The following is a 16,669-nucleotide window of genomic DNA, read 5'->3' on the forward strand; positions in this document are numbered from 1 at the left end:
ACCAACACTTGTTATTGTCCCTCTTTTTGATTATAACTGTCCCAGTGAATCATGTTACATATTTGATGAACTCTCATATACTTGGCTAAATATGCAGTTTAAGCCAATTCTTTAAAACAATCCCTGGAGACATAACATGCTTGTAAAAAGTTTCTAATAGTGATTTCCTAAAGGATCAGAAGTCTGTTGAGGCATTGCTATGTGGGATCTGGCTCCAGAAACCATAGATTTTTTTTTTTTTTTAAAATCTCTGTTGGCTTAAATGAAACAGCTGGTTTCAGTCAAAATTGAGGATGAGTTTTATGAACTACAAAATGTTTCCAAGTTTTCTGTTGCACAGGCCTTGGATTAAAGCCTCATTGTGCATTAAAGCCCTTTTCTGTCAATGCAAGTACAGTACTCTAGTTCTAAAATGGAAATAATTACAGAGGTGATCAACTTTTTAGTGTTTTAATCCAGTGTTATTATTTTCATAGTTACCTGATTGGCATGTATGATAATACAGAAACTGTTTACAAACACATATTCTTCCAAGAGGTTCTGAAGCTTAAAAAAAATCCAGTTTATTTGCAGTGCTCCTGTTCTTAACTCCCATTTTAGTTAAAGGGTGGAGTCTCACAAAGATAATACATCACATGTGAAATAAACATCCTCTTCAAAATGAACATACACTTCTATTTCTTCCCGTGTGAAAGGAAAGCAGCCATTGTCATCCAGATGTGCTGAACTTTCTCATGAAGTCTCATTCTAAAACAACAAAAAATTGGACTAGTTGCCAGGTATTTCACTATTTTTAAAGAGAAAGGCATGCCTTAATATTGTTATTTTGTTTCAAATTTCTGTTTAATGTTAACATTCAAAAGCACTTAGATACCAGAGTTGCACTGAGGGCTTACACATAGGAATGAACAAATGGGGCTGCAAATGGATTTAAGTTCTGGGATACATGTGCAGAACCTGCAGGTTTGTTACATAGTTACACACGTGTCGTGGTGGTTTGCTGCACCCAACAACCCGTCATCTACATTAGGTATTTCTCCTAATGCTATCCCTCCCCTAGCCCCCCACCCCCCAACAGGCCCTGGTATGTGATGTTCCCCTCCCTGTGTCCATGTGTTCTCATTGTTCAACTCCCACTTATGAGTGAGAACATGCAGTGTTTGGTCTTCTGTCCTTGTGTTAGTTTGCTGAGAATGATGGTTTCCAGCGTCATCCATGTCCCTGCAAACGACATGAACTCATCCTTTTTTATGGCTGCATAGCATTCCATGGTGTACATGTGCCACATTTTCTTTATCCAGTCTATCATTGATGGGCATTTGGGTTGGTTCCACGTCTTTGCTATTGTGAAGAAGTGGTTGATATATTTTTAAAATATTTTGTTACAAAAAATTTTAAACATAAAAAAATTGAGAGATTGATATAATACTCCTCCTTGTACCTATCACTCAACTAAAACAGTGGTCAGCACTTTCAAAATCGTCTTTCAAACTATCCCCTTTCTGCTTTTTTCTTTTGTGCTTGAGTATTTTAATGCAAATTCAAGATATCATGTCATTTCACCCATAAATAATACAGAATGCATTGGTAAATGGTAAGGGTTTCTTTTTCTTTTTTTGAGACAGAGCCTCGCTCTGTCACCTAGGCTGGAGTGCAGTGGCACGATCTCGGCTCACTGCAGCCTCTGTCTCCCAGGTTCAAGCAATTCTCCTGCCTCAGCTTCCTGAGTAGCTGGGACTACAGGCACGCCACCACCATGCCTGGCTAATTTTTTTTACAAAAATACATTTTTAGTAGAGACGGGGTGTCACCATGTTGGCCAGGATGGTCTTGATCTCCTGACCTCATGATCAGCCCGCCTCAGCTTCCCACAGTGCTCGGATTACAGGCATGAGCCACCAGGCCCGGCCAAGAGTTTCTTTTTCATAAACACTATGACATTATATGACATTATTACACTTTGAAAATAAAGTGTTCTTTAACATAATTGAATACTCAGTCCATATTCAAGTTTCCCTCATGGTTAACAGATTTTATTTTTAACTTTTTTACTATTGGAAATTTTAGATATATACAGAAATGAAGAGAATAGTAGAATGAACCCCCATGTACCTATTACCCATCTTCAACAATTATCAGTTCAAACTCAATGTTTCGTCCATAACCCACATGTTCTTCTCCCCTGCCCCTTATAGTTTTTATCTTTCAGTCATAACATTTAAACAATTTTCTATTGTGGTGACATTCACCTAAGGTAAAATTAACCATTTTCAACATTTCACCAGTGTACAATTAAGTGACATTTAGTAATTCACGATCTTGTGCACCCATCATCACTATCTAATTCTAGAACATTTTCATTACTCTGAAAGGAAATTACATACCTACTGAGCAGTCACTCCCCATTACCCACTCCTCCCAGCCCTGGTAACAATCTGCTTTCAGGCCCAGCATGCTGGCTCGCATCTGTAATCCCAGTACTTTGGGAGGCCAAGGCAGGAGGAGCACTTGAGTCCAGAAGTTTAAGACCAGCCTGGGCAATATAGCAAGACTCTGCCTCTACAAAAAAATTCTTTTCTACAAAAATTAGCTAGGCATGCTGGTGCACACTTATAGTCCCAGCTACTTGGAAAGCTGAGGTGGGAGCATCACTTGAACCCAGGAGTTCGAGGGTGCAGTGAGCCATGATCTTACCAGTGCACTCCAGCCCAGGCGTTAGAGCTAGATCCTGTCTTCAAACAAACAAGCACAAAAAACCAATCCGCTTTCTTTCCCTATGGATATGCCTCTTCTGGATATTTAATAGAAATGGAAAGCCCCTAATAATTTTGGAATGAATCTGAAACACTGTATAATTTCATCCATAATACTTCAGTACATATCTTTAAAAGATAAGAACTCATTTTTAAAAAACATAACCACAAGACTATGATCACACCTGAATAATTAAATAATAATTACTTACTATCACAAAATATCCAGTCAGTGTTCAAATTTCCATTTGTGTCATAAATGCCATACATTTGTTTTAGTTAGTTTGTTTGAATCCGGGTCCAAACAAGATCCACAGATCGTGATTGGATTATATGCATCTTAAACCTCTTCTCATTTGGAATTTCCCCAGCCATTTCCTTTTCCCCACTTGTAATTTATTTGTTAAAGAAATAAAATTGTCTTGTAGAGAATCCCACAGTTTGCTTTGGCTGTTTGCTTCTCTGTGGCAGTGTCTAACATGTTTCTCTGCATTCTGTATTTCCTGCACTTTGATGGTTTTGTCCAGAGCTGCACTGTCCTATGCGGTGGCCACTGGCCCCATGTGTTTATTGAACACTTGAAATGTGACCAATCCAAATTGAGATGGCTGTAAGTGTAAAATACACATCAGGTTTCAACGGAATGTAAACTATCTAATTACTAATTAATTCATGTTGATTTCATGTTGATATGATATTTTGAGTTAGATAATTATTAAAGTTAATTTCAAATATTTCTTTTTAGTTGTCTTGAATGTTGCCACTAGAAGATTTAAAATTACATATGTGGCTTGCATCATATTTCTGTTGGACAGTGCTGATTTAGAGAGACTTGTTAAAATTCAGGTTTGCTTTTTTGGCAGTTGTACTTCGTAAGTAGTTTTGGGTGTGTCTGGCCAGAAGCACATAATGTCTGACTCCTTTTGTGATGTTAGCAGCCATTGATGATCAATGTTTGGATCTATTTATTCATTAGGAATTGCAAAATGGTGATATTTTAATTCTGTCACTCCTTTGGTACTTAGTTGCTGAAACACATAAAGACAAACCTGCCTGTAATTGCAGTGCTTTGGGAGACCAATGTGGAAGAATTGCTTGAGGCCAGGAATTCGAGACCAGCCTGGGCAACTACGGAGCTTCTGTATCTATAAAAAAAAAAATTAAAATTAAATTTAAATTTAAAATTAAATTTAGGGGCCAGGTGGCATCCACCTGGAGTCCCAGCTACATGGGCTGAGGCTGGAGGATTGCTTGAGTCCAGGAGTTTGGTTACAGGGAGCTATGATCATGACCCTGCACTCCAGCCTGGGCAACAGAGCAAAACCCTGTCACTAAAAAAAAAAAAAAAATTAAAAAAAAAGAGAAACCCCCCTCACCTACCTTATCTATATTTGGTTCCCCAGTGGTAAAGATTGATATGGAAGGCAAGGTCAGTGTTTGATTATTTCCCTTTATTTACCAATTCTCAAAATTATCAGCTCACAAGCCATTGATAGACTAAAAATATTTAAGCTGGGCGCAGTGGCCCATGCCTGTAATCCTAGGACTTTGTGGGGCTGAGGTGGGAGGATCGCTTGAGCTCAGCAGCCTGGACAACATGGCAAAACCCCATCTCTACCAAAAATAAAAAAATTAGCCAAGTGTGGTGGCACATGCCTGTAGTCCCAGCTACTAGGAAGGCTGAGGTGGGAGGATCACCTGAACCCGGGAGGTGGAGGTTGCAGTGAGCCAACATCGTGCCACTGCACTCCAGCCTGGGTGATACCGTGAGACCCTGTCTCAAAAAATAATTCTTTTTTTTTTTTTTGAGATGGAGTCTCGCTCTGTGGCACAGGCTGGAGTGCAGTGGCACCATCTCTGCTCACTGCAAGCTCTGCCTCCCGGGTTCATGCCATTCTCCTGCCTCAGCCTCCCAAGTAGCTGGGACTACAGGCATCCGCCACCACGCCTGGCTAATTTTTTGTATTTTTTTATTTTTATTTTTAGTGGAGACGGGGTTTCACTATGTTAGCCAGGATGGTGTCGATCTCCTGACCTCGTGATCCGCTCGCCTTGGCCTCTGCAAGTGCTGGGATTACAGGCGTGAGCCACTGCGCCCAGCCAAAAACAATTCTTTAAAAATATTTAGGACTGGTGGAGGAGCCAAGATGGCCGAATAGGAACAGCTCCGGTCTACAGCTCCCAGCGCGAGCGACGCAGAAGACGGGTGATTTCTGCATTTCCATCTGAGGTACCGTGTTCATCTCACTAGGGAGTGCCAGACAGTGGGCGCAGGTCAGTGGGTGAGTGCACCGTGCGCCAGCCGAAGCAGGGGCGAGGCATTGCCTCACTCGGGAAGCGCAAGGGGTCAGGGAGTTCCCTTTCCAGGGGTGACAGACGGCACCTGGAAAATCGGGCCACTGCCACCCGAATACTGTGCTTTTCCGACCGGCTTAGGAAACGGTGCCCCAGGAGAGTATAGCCCGCACCTGGCTCAGAGGGTCCTACGCCCACGGAGTCTCGCTGATTGCTAGCATAGCAGTCTGAGATCAAACAGCAAGTCGGCAGCGAGGCTGGGGGAGGGGCGCCCGCCATTACCCAGGCTCGCTTAGGTAAACAAAGCAGCCTGGAAGCTTGAACTGGGTGGAGCCCACCACAGCTCAAGGAGGCCTGCCTGCGTCTGTAGGCTCCACCTCTGGGGGCAGGGCACAGACAAACAAAAAGACAGCAGTAACCTCTGCAGACTTAAATGTCCCTGTCTGACAGCTTTGAGGAGAGCTGTGGTTCTCCCAGCACGCAACTGGAGATCTGAGAACGGGCTGACTGCCTCCTCAAGTGGGTCCCTGACCCCTGACCCCCGAGCAGCCTAACTGGGAGGCACCCCCCAGCAGGGGCAGACTGACACCTCACATGGCCGGCCAGGTACTCCAACAGACCTGCAGCTGAGGGTCCTGTCTGTTAGAAGGAAAACTAACAGAAAGGACATCCACACCAAAAACCCATCTGTACATCACCATCATCAAAGACCAAAAGTAGATAAAACCACAAAGATGGGGAAAAAACAGAGCAGAAAAACTGGAAACTCTAAAAAGCAGAGTACCTCTCCTCCTCCAAAGGAACGCAGTTCCTCACCAGCAACGGAACAAAGCTGGACGGAGAATGACTTTGACGAGCTGAGAGAAGAAGGCTTCAGACGATCAAATTACTCTGAGCTACGGGAAGATATTCAAACCAAAGGCAAAGAAGTTGAAAACTTTGAAAAAAATTTAGAAGAATGTATAACTAGAATAACCAATACAGAGAAGTGCTTAAAGGAGCTGATGGAGCTGAAAACCAAGGCTCGAGAACTACGTGAAGAATGCAGAAGCCTCAGGAGCCGATGCGATCAAATGGAAGAAAGGGTATCAGCCCTGGAAGATGAAATGAATGAAATGAAGCGAGAAGGGAAGTTTAGAGAAAAAAGAATAAAAAGAAACGAGCAAAGCCTCCAAGAAATGTGGGACTATGTGAAAAGACCAAATCTACGTCTGATTGGTGTACCTGAAACTGACGGGGAGAATGGAAACAAGTTGGAAAACACTCTGCAGGATATTATCCAGGAGAACTTCCCCAGTCTAGCAAGGCAAGCCAACATTCAGATTCAGGAAATACAGAGAACGCCACAAAGATACTCCTCGAGAAGAGCAACTCCAAGACACATAATTGTCAGATTCACCAAAGTTCAAATGAAGGAAAAACTGTTAAGGGCAGCCAGAGAGAAAGGTCGGGTTACCATCAAAGGGAAGCCCATCAGACTAACAGCAGATCTCTCGGCAGAAACCCTACAAGCCAGAAGAGAGTGGGGACCAATATTCAACATTCTTAAAGAAAAGAATTTTCAACCCAGAATTTCATATCCTGCCAAACTAAGCTTCATAAGTGAAGGAGAAATAAAATACTTTACAGACAAGCAAATGCTGAGAGATTTTGTCACCACCACGCCTGCCCTAAAAGAGCTCCTGAAGGAAGCACTGAACATGGAAAGGCACAGCTGGTACCAGCCACTGCAAAATCATACCGAAATGTAAAGACCATCGAGACTAGGAAGAGACTACATCAACTAACGAGCAAAATAACCAGCTAACATCATAATGACAGGATCAGATGCACACATAACAATATTAACTTTAAATGTAAATGGACTAAATGCTCCAATTAAAAGACACAGACTGGCAAATTGGATAAAGACTCAAGACCCATCAGTGTGCTGTATTCAGGAAACCCATCTCACGTGCAGAGACACACATAGGCTCAAAATAAAAGGATGGAGGAAGATCTACCAAGCAAATGGAAAACAAAAAAAGGCAGGGGTTGCAATCCTAGCCTCTGATAAAACAGACTTTAAACCAACAAAGATCCAAAGAGACAAAGAAGGCCCTTACATAATGGTAAAGGGATTAATTCAACAAGAAGAGCTAACTATCATAAATATATATGCACCCAATATAGGAGCACCCAGATTCATAAAGCAAGTCCTGAGTGACCTACAAAGAGACTTAGACTCCCACACATTAATAATGGGAGACTTTAATACCCCACTGTCAACATTAGACAGATCAACGAGACAGAAAGTCAACAAGGATACCCAGGAATTGAACTCAGCTCTGCACCAAGCAGACCTAATAGACATCTACAGAACTCTCCACCCCAAATCAACAGAATATACATTTTTTTCAGCACCACACCACACCTATTCCAAAATTGACCACATACTTGGAAGTAAAGCTCTTCTCAATAAATGTAAAAAAACAGAAATTATAACAAACTATCTCTCAGATCACAGTGCAATCAAGCTAGAACTCAGGATTAAGAATCTCACTCAAAACCGCTCAACTACGTGGAAACTGAACAACCTGCTCCTGAATGACTACTGGGTACATAACGAAATGAAGGCAGAAATAAAGATGTTCTTTGAAACCAACGAGAACCAAGACACAACATACCAGAATCTCTGGGATGCATTCAAAGCAGTGTGTAGAGGGAAATTTATAGCACTAAATGCCCACAAGAGAAAGCAGGAAAGATCCAAAATTGACACCCTAACATCACAATTAAAAGAACTAGAAAAGCAAGAGCAAACACATTCAAAAGCTAGCAGAAGGCAAGAAATAACTAAAATCAGAGCAGAACTGAAGGAAGTAGAGACACAAAAAACCCTTCAAAAAATAAATGAATCCAGGAGCTGGTTTTTTGAAAGGATCAACAAAATTGATAGACTGCTAGCAAGATTAATAAAGAAAAAAAGAGAGAAGAATCAAATAGATGCAATAAAAAATGATAAAGGGGATATCACCACCGATCCCACAGAAATACAAACTACCATCAGAGAATATTACAAACACCTCTATGCAAATAAACTAGAAAATCTAGAAGAAATGGATAAATTCCTCAACACATACACCCTCCCAAGACTAAACCAGGAAGAAGTTGAATCTCTGAATAGACCAATAACAGGAGCTGAAATTGTGGCAATAATCAATAGCTTACCAACCAAAAAAAGTCCAGGACCAGATGGGTTCACAGCCGAATTCTACCAGAGGTACAAGGAGGAGCTGGTACCATTCCTTCTGAAACTATTCCAATCAATAGAAAAAGAGGGAATCCTCCCTAACTCATTTTATGAGGCCAGCATCATCCTGATACCAAAGCCTGGCAGAGACACAACAAAAAAAAGAGAATTTTAGACCAATATCCTTGATGAATATTGATGCAAAAATCCTCAATAAAATACTGGCAAACAGAATCCAGCAGCACGTCAAAAAGCTTATCCACCATGATCAAGTGGGCTTCATCCCTGGGCTGCAAGGCTGGTTCAATATATGCAAATCAATAAATGTAATCCAGCATATAAACAGAACCAAAGACAAAAACCACATGATTATCTCAATAGATGCAGAAAAGGCCTTTGACAAAATTCAACAACCCTTCAAGCTAAAAACTCTCAATAAATTAGGTATTGATGGGACGTATCTCAAAATAATAAGAGCTATTTATGACAAACCCACAGCCAATATCATACTGAATGGGCAAACACTGGAAGCATTCCCTTTGAAAACTGGCACAAGACAGGGATGCCCTCTCTCACCACTTCTATTCAACATAGTGTCGGAAGTTCTGGCCAGGGCAATTAGGCAAGAGAAGGAAATTAAGGGTATTCAATTAGGAAAAGAGGAAGTCAAATTGTCCCTGTTTGCAGATGACATGATAGTATATCTAGAAAACCCCATTGTCTCAGCCCAAAATCTCCTTAAGCTGATAAGCAACTTCAGCAAAGTCTCAGGATACAAAATCAATGTACAAAAATCACAAGCATTCTTATACATCAATAACAGACAAACAGAGAGCCAAATCATGAGTGAACTCCCATTCACAATTGCTTCAAAGAGAATAAAATACCTAGGAATCCAACTTACAAGGGATGTGAAGGACCTCTTCAAGGAGAACTACAAACCACTGCTCAAGGAAATAAAAGAGGATACAAACAAATGGAAGAACATTCCATGCTCATGGATAGGAAGAATCAATATCATGAAAATGGCCATTCTTCCCAAGGTAATTTACAGATTCAATGCCATCCCCATCAAGTTACCAATGACTTTCTTCACAGAATTGGAAAAAACTACTTTAAAGTTCATATGAAACCAAAAAAGAGCCTGCATCACCAAGTCAATCCTAAGCCAAAAGAACAAAGCTGGAGGCATCACGCTACCTGACTTCAAACTATACTACAAGGCTACAGTAACCAAAACAGCATGGTACTGGTACCAAAACAGAGATATAGATCAATGGAACAGAACAGAGCCATCAGAAATAATGCCACATATCTACAACTATCTGATCTTTGACAAACCTGACAAAAACAAGAAATGGGGAAAGGATTCCCTATTTAATAAATGGTGCTGGGAAAACTGGCTAGCCATATGTAGAAAGCTGAAACTGGATCCCTTCCTTACACCTTATACAAAAATCAATTCAAGATGGATTAAAGACTTAAATGTTAGACCTAAAACCATAAAAACCCAGAAGAAAACCTAGGCAATACCATTCAGGACATAGGCATGGGCAAGGACTTCATGTCTAAAACACCAAAAGCAATGGCAACAAAAGCCAAAATTGACAAATGGGATCTAATTAAACTAAAGAGCTTCTGCACAGCAAAGGAAACTACCATCAGAGTGAACAGGCAACCTACAAGATGGGAGAAAATTTTCGCAACCTACTCATCTGACAAAGGGCTAATATCCAGAATCTACAATGAACTCCAACAAATTTACAAGAAAAAAACAAACAACCCCATCAAAAAGTGGGCGAAGGACATGAACAGACACTTCTCAAAAGAAGACATTTATGCAGCCAAAAAACACATGAAAAAATGCTCACCATCACTGGCCATCAGAGAAATGCAAATCAAAACCACAATGAGATACCATCTCACACCAGTTAGAATGGCAATCATTAAAAAGTCAGGAAACAACAGGTGCTGGAGAGGATGTGGAGAAATAGGAACACTTTTACACTGTTGGTGGGACTGTAAACTAGTTCAACCCTTGTGGAAGTCAGTGTGGCGATTCCTCAGGGATCTAGAACTAGAAATTCCATTTGACCCAGCCATCCCATTACTGGGTATATACCCAAAGGACTATAAATCATGCTGCTATAAAGACACATGCACACGTATGTTTATTGCAGCATTATTCACAATAGCAAAGACTTGGAACCAACCCAAATGTCCAACAATGATAGACTGGATTAAGAAAATGTGGCACATATACACCATGGAATACTATGCAGCCATAAAAAATGATGAGTTCACGTCCTTTGTAGGGACATGGATGAAACTGGAAATCATCATTCTCAGTAAACTATCGCAAGAACAAAAAACCAAACACCGCATATTCTCACTCATAGGTGGGAATTGAACAATGAGAACACATGGACACAGGAAGGGGAACATCACACTTCGGGGACTGTTGTGGGGTGGGGGGAGGGGGGAGGGATAGCATTGGGAGATATACCTAATGCTAGATGACGAGTTGGTGGGTGCAGCGCACCAGCATGGCACATGTATACATATGCAACTTACCTGCACGTTGCGCACATGTACCATAGAGCCTAAAGTATAATAATAATAATAATAATAATAATAATAATAAAAAGAAAAAAATATTTAGGACTGCTTATTTTTATGTGCGTCTCAGGAAGATTTACAAAGCTTACAGAGGAATGAAGATGCAGGTTATAAGCAAATTGAATACCATCTGCTCCCAAACTGTGATAAACGCTACATAATAAATGGCTTGTAGACATCAAGAATGTCAAGGTCATGAAAGACAAAGACTGATGAACTGCTTCAGATTAAAGGAGGCATGACCATTAAGTGCAACATATCCTGGAGTGGATCCTGATTGAGGAAAAAAAAATGTTTGGTTTCTTTTTTCCCTTTTACTTGAGAGTACATTAGTGGGACAATTGGTAAAAATTGAATAAAATCTGTAGATTAGATGATAGTGACTTCTTTTATTTTGATAATCGTATTGTTGTTATAGAAGAGAATATCCTTGTGTTTAGGACATGTACACTGAAGTACTCAGGGGTAAAAAGGGTATTATGTCTGCAACTTATTCTCAAATGACTCAGAAAAAGAAAATAGATAGAACGTGGAAAGGAAAATTTTAAAAATCTCAGGATCCTCTAGATTTCTTATGCAACAGGAAAGGTCATTGCAACACTGTCTTCCAAATGAATAGCTGTTACTAACATTAACGCAGCAGTCAGATCCCCGTGGAGAGGTAAAAGGCCTCATGTATCTGTGAAGGACGGCCTCCACAGATTATTTATAAGTAAATTCTTTGCTGACCTTCCAGAAAGAAGGACATGCCAATGGTAACTTTAGGTCTACCTCATAAAACTAGTCTGTTCCATTCTGCACCGATAATGTCATCACAAGCTTATCTTCCCAGGTGCAGAACAAAGACAAGGCTCATTCCTCCTCCTACCCAGAGACGTCTGCATAATTGACTCTTCCTTTACTCCCTTTCTCTTTTCAGACATTCACTTCATCTTATATGAAATATAGTATTTGCCTAACTGCCTACCTGCCCCTGTTCCTACACACCTGTCCTCCCTTTTAGGAAATGTAAAAACAGAAAACCTGAAAACTTCAGAAAAACAGCAGCTGATGTGTCTTTGGCTTGTGTTTTTCCCAGAAGCGCTCTAAAGTGGCTTAATAAACTTAGATGATTGAGACTTATGCCTCAGTCACTCACTTCAATTGTCGAGAGAGAGTGAGAGAGAAAGAGAGAGAGAGAGAAAAAAATAAATGCTTGTTGATAAAGCAAATGTGGTAACATTTGGAAATTCTGGGTTAAACGTATACAGGAGTTCTTTGTATTATTTTTGCAATTTTCTGTGAATCTCAAATTACTGCAAAAAGTTAATAAAATAATGCTCATGAATTTTTTAAAATCCTGCGTGTTCTAAGTTTATGAATAGATTGACATTAATTTGACCCCAAAATAACATTAAAAAGCACTTTGCAAATTTGAGAGAGACTCTGAAGAACAAGAGAGAAGTTAGGAACCAGTGTTATGGTTTAAAATGTACCCATAAAATTTCTTCATGTGTCACCTCTGAGACTAGGTCGTAAAAGGCAATATGGTTGTGGAAGCATTTTCTCTTAGATCACTAGCTCCGGGTTTGGAAGCCAGCTGCCATGTCATGAGGCCACTCAGGCATCCTGTGGAGAGGCCCACATAAGAAGGAACTGAGGCCTCCTGCCAATAGCTGTGTGAGTTAACTGTCTTGAAAATAGCTCCTTCAGCCTCAATCAGGACTTTAGATATCTACATCCCCGATCAACAGCTTGATTGCAGACTCCTGAGAGACCCTGAGCCCAAGCTGTCAGAGGCATTTGAGCCAGATCGACTCCATCTTGAATAGCAGCTGGGTAAAATAAGGCTGAGACCTGTTGGGCTGCATTCACAGGAGGTTAGGCATTCTAAGTCACAGGATGAGACAAGAGGTCGGCACAAGATACAGGTCACAAAGACCCTGCTGATAAAACAGGATGCAGTAAAGAAGCCGGCCAAAACCTGCCAAAACTAAGATGGTGATGAAAGTGACCTCTGGTCATCCTCATTGCTCACTATATGTTAATTATAATACATTAACATGCTAAAAGACACTCCCACCAGTGCCATAACAGTTTATAAATGCCATGGCAACATCTGGAAGCTACCCTATATGGTCTAAAAGGGGGAGGAACCCTTAGTTGCAGTGGTGGGGGAGGACAGCAGGAGTGGGAACTCCCCACTCCTTTCTTGGAAAACTTATGAATAATCTACCCCTTGTTTAGCATATATCAAGAAATAACCATAAGTATACTCAGTCAAGCAGCACATGCCACTGCTCTGCCTATGAACTAGCCATTCTTTTGTCTCTTTACTTCTCTAATAAACTTGCTTTCACTTTATAGATTTGCCCCAAATGCTTTTTTGCACAAGATCCAAGAATCCTTGCTTGGGGTCTGGTAGGGACCCCTTTCCAGTAACAGAGCCACCCAGTTAAGTCACTCCTGAATTCCTGACCCTCAGAAACAGATAATAAATGTTTGTTGTTCAAGCTGCTGTTATGCAGCAAGAAATGACTAATACAATTCCATATCTTAGGCACCTTGAACTCATACTGCTTGGACAGCTGCCTGAATATGAAATTAATCTTTTCCACCAGATTCTGCTATAATATGTAAATTAGAGTAGATGAAGAGGGGGACATTTCCAAGACACAACCAAATCTACATTGTCACTTTGGAAACTGTTATTCATGAGATTATAGTACTTGTTCAGAAGTCACCAGGAAGCAGCTAAACTAAAATTTTAAGTTTTCAGTGACTGTCTGGAACTCCTAGAGAAGATAATTAAATAAATGAGAGTAAAAATGTGAAATAAGACATGAAGTTGGGAATGAAATCATGTCGTGAAAGTAGGTTTAAACTAGGAGGGAATTTAGTTGCCGAGGAAAACATAAACCTCTTATGAAAGGAAATCTCGGAAGGATACTTTACCACTGTGTTTCTAGTACTTTCCAGGTAATTCTGATTCCTCCCTTGATTTAAATCGACATCATTGAAAAAAATTTAAGTTTCTATTTTAATTTCAGGGGGTACATGTGCAGGTTTGTTGCAAGGGTATGTTGCGTGAAGCTGAGGTTTGAGCTTCTGTTGATCCCATCGCCCAGATAGTGAACATAGTACCCAATAGATAGTTTTTCAACCCTTGATTCCCCCTCCTTTTGGAGTTCCTAGTGTCTGTTGTTCCCATCTTTACATTCATGTGTACCAAGATTTAGCTCCCACTTATAAGTGAGAACATGTGATATTTGGTTTTCTGTTTCTGTGTTAATTCACTCAAGATGACGGCCTCCAGCTTCATCCATGTTGCTGCAGAGGACATGATTTCATTCTTTATAATGGCTGCATAGTATTTAATGGTATATATGTACCACTTTTTCTTTACCCAATCCACCATTGATGGGCACTGAGGTTAATTCCATGTCTTTGCTATTGTGAGTAGCGCTGCGATGAACATGTGAGTGCATATGTCGTTTTGGAAGAACGTAAATCAACAATTATTTATTAAGTATCAGATGAGTAAGATATGCTCTTTGTCTTCAAAACGCTACTTGGAAATATCCTTAACTGTGAAAAAGAGTGTACTGGCCCCATTGTCCTCATTTAGTTCCTTTGTTTATTTCTATGGTTCTGTATTAAGAAGCAGTTTTCTTTTTCTTTTTTCTTTACACCAGTGTCACTTGCCAAAGCAGTTTTCTTATTTAAAATTTATCTCCAGAGAGAACTTGTGTAGCAAGAAGAGGAATGCTATGTGTACAAGAGTTATAGTTCACAGAGCAGGCATCACTGTCGATGTAAATCAGTTAACTGAAATTGTGATTTATGTACCTGCACTCTCCTGTGAGTTGTGACACCCCCAAGGAAGTGATAAATGCATTTGTGGCCTTACAAGGCAGAGAATTGAATCCCAGGTGACTCAGTAGCCACATCAACTTGGTCAAAGTAGAAGAGGGTAGGAAACAAAAATGAAGAATGAGACCACCATCTATATTTACAGTAAACGGATCCTGTTTGCAGTGCTGGGATAGCAGTCTTTGTTTATTAAGCATAATGCTATATAGACTGTACTGAAAGCACTTAAATATTTACAGGTTGGCTTGTGCTGCACATGTTTTTTGTGAGATATAGATTGTATTACTCTCTGATATAAAATCCTGGCTCAGGTTGTATTATTTGGGAGCAGAAACTGAGATGGGGATTTTTTGTGTTGGTGCCTTGATGGGGAAGCGCTCTCAGAAGAAGGGGTGTGAGGGAAGCAGGATGGGGCTGGAGAGGGAGCTAGGCAAGGAAGTGGTCTCTGCTGGAGACTTCCCTTAGCCTGAGCCCACAGGCCACTCCGGAGCATGATCAGAACCACAGTCGGTCCCACTTTGAGTCAAGGAGCTGGCCTTTTAAGGGAGTCAGTCAGTCCTTGCCTGTGGGCTGTTTCATGGGAGGTGATGGAGGTATAACCTCCCTGAAGTGACTAGTTTGGCTGAGAGTAGTGTCCAAAGAAGGGAGCAGCTGTGAACCATTAGCAGACAGCACTCACTGGTATGTCCATCATCTGGTGAAGGGAATCTTGGCAGTAAACCAACAGTGCCTACCCTAGGTCTGAAATTTTCTCATGGTCATTATGGCAGAGTCTGGCCAGATATTCCCCAAACTCCTTACTTCTTGGGTACACAGCTTGATGATATTTCCTAGCCTTATTTGCCATATGACTGATTTCCAACCAATGGAAAGCAGAGAGGTGATTTGTGCCACCTCTGAGCCTGACCCCCCCATAAACCCCCATCTTTCCAGCTCTTCTGAGTTCCCACTTGCTTTCTTTTTCTAACCACTAGATGCAGAAGATCTAGTGGAGGACTTTGAGGACCTAGGGGATGGAGGAGCCAGTAGATGGTGTCCCTGAATGAATATGACTAAAACCATCCTTTCTACAGGGGTGACACGAGCAGGAAATAAATCGGCATTATGTTAACCCACTGACATTTGGAGACTGTTACAGCAGTTAGCCTACCCTGACTCATTTGAACATTCCATTTTTCAGAAACATAACCAGCTTTGGAAAATTTGATTTTCAGAATTCTATCAATTTCATCAATTATAATCCTTGCTCTCAACTCTATGATGACTAAAATGCTGAATAACTGAAAAATTCTTTCTTAGTCTTTTAAAAAATAAAAAAAAGCTCTAAAAATAAAGCTCTAATGATACATTTGAGTATTATGGGCAATTTTTTAAAGCACCATGAAAAGATGTGGTCACGATAAAAATTATCCAAAACCCTGTTCTGGGAAACAAAGCAGGAAGCTACTTTCCCAAGGTTAACAAGAAGTGAGAACTCTTGGCTCCAGTTTGTCTGACTTAACCATTGGGCTTTACCAGTGCACGGAAAGCTTTTAACATTTCTGCTCAGCCATTCCCAGGGATACCAAAGGCTTAATTCCATGGAGAGGGGTGAACTGTCTGATACTTTACATAAGAGGGCAGCAGGGCTGCTGGGAACAATTCTTTGTTACTTGAAAGCAGCCACCTTCTCAGTTTGTTAGGCTTCAGAGGGCACAGTTGGTATAGGAAGAAAGAGGGCACATGATCACACATCTGCATGGGTGCACGTACACACACACATGCACACACACACATACACACAAGGGTGGGTGTAAGATATAACTTCACCAAAATTCCAAGCTGGTTTTATGGTAGACAGTCATTTGTTTGTTTGTCTGTTTTTTTTTAGACAGGGTCTTGCTCTGTCACCCAGGCTGGAGTGCAGTGGTGCCATCTC

The sequence above is a fragment of the Pongo abelii genome, chromosome X, assembly GCF_028885655.2.
Source record: "Pongo abelii isolate AG06213 chromosome X, NHGRI_mPonAbe1-v2.0_pri, whole genome shotgun sequence".
Classification (NCBI taxonomy): Eukaryota; Metazoa; Chordata; class Mammalia; order Primates; family Hominidae; genus Pongo; species Pongo abelii.